The sequence below is a fragment of the Phodopus roborovskii genome, unplaced genomic scaffold (genome assembly GCF_943737965.1).
Source record: "Phodopus roborovskii unplaced genomic scaffold, PHOROB, whole genome shotgun sequence".
Taxonomy (NCBI): domain Eukaryota; kingdom Metazoa; phylum Chordata; class Mammalia; order Rodentia; family Cricetidae; genus Phodopus; species Phodopus roborovskii.
Genome location: NW_026126546.1, coordinates 10,960,528 through 10,965,841, shown reverse-complemented (window position 1 = coordinate 10,965,841; position 5,314 = coordinate 10,960,528). Strand labels below are relative to the sequence as shown.

At 42.9% G+C, this 5,314-nt stretch overlaps 1 non-coding gene across 1 annotated transcript; it reads left to right on the top strand.

The window, feature by feature from the left end:
- Positions 1 to 4,655: 4,655 nt before the first annotated feature.
- Positions 4,656 to 4,760, top strand: LOC127233833 (small nucleolar RNA U13). The gene has a single exon (XR_007835524.1). It is a non-coding gene; the product is annotated as a small nucleolar RNA U13 (small nucleolar RNA).
- The last annotated feature ends 554 nt before the right edge of the window (positions 4,761 to 5,314 follow it).

The window sequence follows — 5,314 nt, the reverse complement described above, 5'->3', positions numbered from 1 at the left end:
AGGTGGTGGACCTGAGTCAGTGGAGAGTATGTACTTAGCTGTGTCTTGCCTGTCTCCTTCCTGGTTCCTGTCTGCCATGATGTAAATTGCTTCCTCTTCCTGTAATGTTCTTGCCAAATTATGGGTCAAGCAGCCATCAACCCCCAGAATCCATGAGCCCAAACAAATCTTTGCTTGGAATTGTTTCTCTTAGATAACTGCTTATAGCTACTCAAAAGCAGCTAGCATATCAAGGGACAACTGTATAGTTCTATAAAATGACTAGACACTTCCTAAAACGTTTTGCTTATAGCCCTGGATTTTGGTTTATCCCTGTGCTACTAGAACATTTATTATATAAAATGTAATGTAGTTTAGGTTAATCATCTGTTCTTACCTGCCTTTATTCCCCAGAATTGATACTAAATGGAATAGATTCCCTTAGACTTAAAAAAAAAATATGATTTCCTCAGAATGTCATAAATTTTTACTTTTTCACATAACAATGCTTTGTTTATTTTTTGTTTTCAAACACATTGGAAGATCATATTACCTGAGCATGACTTTGGCAAGAGTCTCAATGTGGGTGAGTTCTTAAGCACATGTTGAGGCTGGTTTTCAGTGGTCAGCTCACAATACAGTCGGGAGAAGGTTATGTTGGCAAGAACAGTACAGGCCAAGCCTCAGCTGGGCAGCGTGAGTTTCACCATTTAGACAGCCCGTCATAGGCAGCAGCAACAGCCCAGAAGAGGGATTCAGATAGTGGATAGGAAGAAAGGAACATGCAGCTTGGGAAGTGTAAAAATGAGTGAGGGAGTGACAAATAGACCAGTGTGACAGGATTTCTGGAATGAAAGAATTAGAAAGGTTTGAGAACAAAATATGAGTTAAATGTTTGAAAACTGGGCTGGCAAGATGTCTCAGCCAGAAAGGCCTGCATCATGCCAGTCTGCTGACCTGAGTTCAATCCTGGAACCCACATAAGAGTGGAAGGAGAGAACCAGCTCCACAGAGTCTTCCCCTGACCTTTGCCCCACACACTAACAGCAATGACAGTTAAAACATTCGTGAAAGACCATAATCACTAAGAGTCACGTGCTGTGGGGGCTGGAGTGGTGGCGAAGCGCTCAGTGGTTAAGAACACCTGTTGCTCTTGTAGAGGATCTAGCTTTCAGTTTCTAGCCCCCACAGACTTAAACCATCAGTAACTCCAGTTCCAGGGAATCCAACATCCTCCTGTGACTTTCTTGGGTACCAGCTATTCACACAGCTACATATGTGCATGCAGGCAAAATACTCATATACATAAATAAATATAAAAAGGAGTCAGATATCTGAACATCATTTCTTTAGCTTTTATAGGATTATTTCTGTCTCATTAGACAGTCAGGGGATGCTCAGGTTTGACTAGAGCTTGTTCTTTTCTAAATTCTCGAACTTTATTTTTGTGTGTGTATGAGAAGGGGAGGGAGCACATATGGAAGTCAGAGAGCAACTTGCAGGAGTCAGGTCTTGGGGATAAAATTTGGGCCATTAGTCTTGGCAGTAAGTGCTCTCACACGCTAAGCCATCTTGCAAGCCCTAGTCTTTCTGTGTGAAGTTTCTGTAGTTCTGTGCAGAGAGAAAAGGGATGGTTTGAGTTCTGTTGTACCTCCTATCTCAGCAGGGCAGCTGAAACAGACTGCCAAATTCCCGATACAGACAAGCAACCATCCCTGAAGACTGATGTGGATCAAGGCAGGGCAGATGCAAGCCCAGTCAGTAACAGAGCGCTGCTTGACCCATTTCTTTTTTTCCATAGTCACTGCTGTTTGCCAGTGACATAAAGAAACACGCACAGTATACACGCATGCATCAGTTTCAGACAATACTAAATGGAAAGGGATAAATAAATACATTTGTTGACATATCAAAGGAAGACTTTACCTCTTTCGTTTGCGCTACCACTTTCTAGTAATTTACTGAAAGGTACACAGGGGAAGGAGGTGAGATAAGGGAGCGCATGTGTGGGAATAATTATTTTTCTTTAATCCAGAAAGTAAATGTGTGTGTGGGGTTACTTCTGTGACTGAATATTGTTAGGTCTAAAGCAGCCTCCCAAAATGGCAGAGCTGATGACAATGTCTTAAACAGAAGGACTTTAACTGGACAAGGGATTTTATGAAGGGTAAGAAGCCTAAAGGCAGATTTCTTTTTACTAGGAACATCCCTTAACCTGCCCCCTTTCAAAGAGTCCCACCCCTCCTAACAACCAAACTGCCCATCTTACCTTCCTGGGCATGGATTATTCATCTCTGTGTTCACTTCCTCTTCCCACCACGTTCAACTCCAAATTTTAGAGCCCATTTCTTCAGCCGTTTCTCTCCTCCATCTGCTCTACCTACAGTCTCTCCTTGGTTACTCCAGTTAAGTGTCCTCCTGGAGCTGCCTGGTTTGTCTCTCTGGTTTTTGTTAACTTGCTGGAGCTTCACTCTGTCTGTCTCCCTGGAATTTGCTACAAAGTTGTGTTGGTACATTAGGCAACTTCTTACCACTTCCTGGGTGCCCTATCATGTGGAGAAGGGACAACACCCCCTCCCCCCACTGATTGGCCATCTCTCCGACAAGTCTCTGTCTGCTTGGGAGTGCCTGTAGCACCAATTGTAATTGGTATTAGTAATTTTTTTTAAAAACCCAGAGACAGATACTGGGGTTTAAGATGAAGATCACAAAAGCAAAGCAGCCAACCACTAGAGAGTCCTTGCTGATACCAAGGCTCAGTCCAAAAGGGGTGATCGTGTCCTCAGCATGACTGCAGACTGCCCTGCTTCTGTCTCCTCCCATCTTACATTCCTGTCTAGTGCTGGGATTAAAGGCGTGTCATCCCAAATGCTTGGATCAAAGGTGTGAGCTCTGTTTCTCTTTTAGATTGCTTTGCTTTCATGTCTCCCAGGGTGGCCTTGAACCCACAGAGATTCATCTGCCACCACTGCGTGTCCTCTGTGGCTAACTAGTGGCTAGCTTTGCACTCTGATCTTCAGGTAAGCTTTATTTGTTTTATCATAGACAAAATGTCACCATAGGTGCCCTCGAATTGAGACTCTGTCCCCCAATGCCTACCCCTCACAGCGTCGCCCTTCTGTGGCCCTGCTGTTGGAGCCCTCCTCTGGCTGGTGCCTTCCTGTTTATGACACTTTTCCAAGCCTGGCCAATCCCTCCTTGCTCTGCCCCCGGGGATTCTTTACTGCCAGCCTTTCGAGGGCTCTCCTTTCTGCCTGCTCTGTCTCTAGCCCACTCCTGGGGCATGAACTGACCATGTGCTCTTATTAGACCCCTTGATCCCTCTCACCTGCCTTCTCTAGTCTCTTTCTCTCCTCAGAGGCTCTGGGAAGCCGCACACAACTTGACCTCAGTACAAACTAGGTAATCAGTGTCAATGACCAGATAATGCATGCCTGGTTTCCAGATTTTTGTGGATTATGACTTCTGCCACCACACATGTGATCTGAAAATCCTTTGTCTCTATTTTCTCTACTCTCTCTGCTCTTGAAAAGCTCTGGTCTCAAGGCCTTCTTTCTCTATACTCACTCCTGTCCCTTCCTCCAACCAGTGATTCTGGCTGAGATTTAGATGTCTTCTAAGTATGGCTAATACTGGAATATTAGAATATTGTCACATGCAGTTGTACTCTACTGAAAAGCTCCACAGGTGGAATTTGCCCTGCCCACTACAGACCCAAGCATGTTTTTTTTTTTTTTTTTTTTTAAGATGTCTTCAAAGCCTTTGTCCTGGGTCAGGAAGGATACCTGGCTCTGTGAAGGGTGAAAAGAGAACAAAACAGAACAGCTCAAAAAAAAAAAAAAAAAAAAAAAAACACTGTACTCAGAACAACCAAGAGGTAAACTATTTCCAGTAGAGGTCACTGAGGGCTAAGGGTAATCACAGACTTTGGTTCTCAATGCTGCACCCCCTTGATTGTGTTCACTGTCTTTGAAGATTTGCTGAAATACCTTGGGATTTATAAAATCATTAGGGTGTGCTTTTTTTAAAATGTGGTGGTGGTGGCACACACCTTTAATCTCAGCGCTTGGGAGACAGAGGCAGGCAGATCTCTGAGTTTAAGTCCAGCCTGGTCTACAGAGTGAGTTCCAGGATAGCCAGGGCAATACAGACAACCCCTATAATCCCTGTCTCGGGGCAAAAATAAAATAAAAAAGGTATAAAATCCCAAGCAGAAAAAAGTTAGCTCAAAACTTGTAACAAAAATGGTTTAAATTAACCATAGTTAAAAATCTATGTATAGGTAATCTTAATTTGCTATAGCATATCATATATGTAACTTGGATTCAACTCTTGTTTAGAAAAAGAGGTGTTTGAAGATGGTTTTATTTTATTTTCCCTAGACTAAGAAGATAACACCAGGCCTCTAAGATATTTTAGGACAAAGGTAGAATTTTTTATGATGGCTTTTGTTCTAGGAGTAAAAAATGACAGCTAAGGACAAAAGCATGAAACCTCTTTGATGGTGAAGATTTATGAACTCCTCAGGTTCTCTTTCAGATAATAGAAGCTAACTTAAAGATGTACATCTAACTATAAACACCTTTGCTAACTGTGTAAAGCTTTAGCTATTTGAAGAAACTGTGTCATATAAGAAACTGATATTTTGTAAAATTATACTATGAAAGGATCAGGAGATCCTTTTTGGTTCATAAGTGTGATGATTAGGGATTCACACCTCTGCATGACGTGTGCTGCCCATTAAACCTTGTTATGGTGTGGGCACATTACCTGACGTGAAAAAAAAAGGGATCAGGAAAAATATGGTTCCCCAGTCTCTCCATGAACTGTATTTGTGATTTAAAGTTTGTTTTGCTAAGCTGGGCAGTGGGGTGGCACATGCCTTTAATCAGATGTATTAAGAGAGAACTTGCCAGTCATGGTGGAAAACACCTTTATTCTCAGAACTTGGGAGGCAGAGGTAGGCATTATCTCTGTGAGTTCAAGGCCAACTTGATCTACATAGTAAGTTCCAGGACAACCAAAGCTGTGTAGAGAGACCTTGTGTCAAGAGAGACAGAGAGAAAACTTAAAAGAGACTAGACGATGGCCCTCAAACACCTTAGTGATCTGTTGAATATGGTATTTAAGGTGTTTAACTCAAGGGAGAAGCAGAAAAGAGTGAAAAGTGCTTCCCATGATAGACAGAAATCTAGCTTCTGGCAGCATCCCTGGGACCACCTCAGGAGGTGATGAGGTTACTTGAAGGGGTGATGGGGCCACCTCAGGAGGTGATGAGGCACCAACAGGCTCAATCTGGAGCTTTCTTCAAGTTTGGCAACGCTAGTTCCTGAAT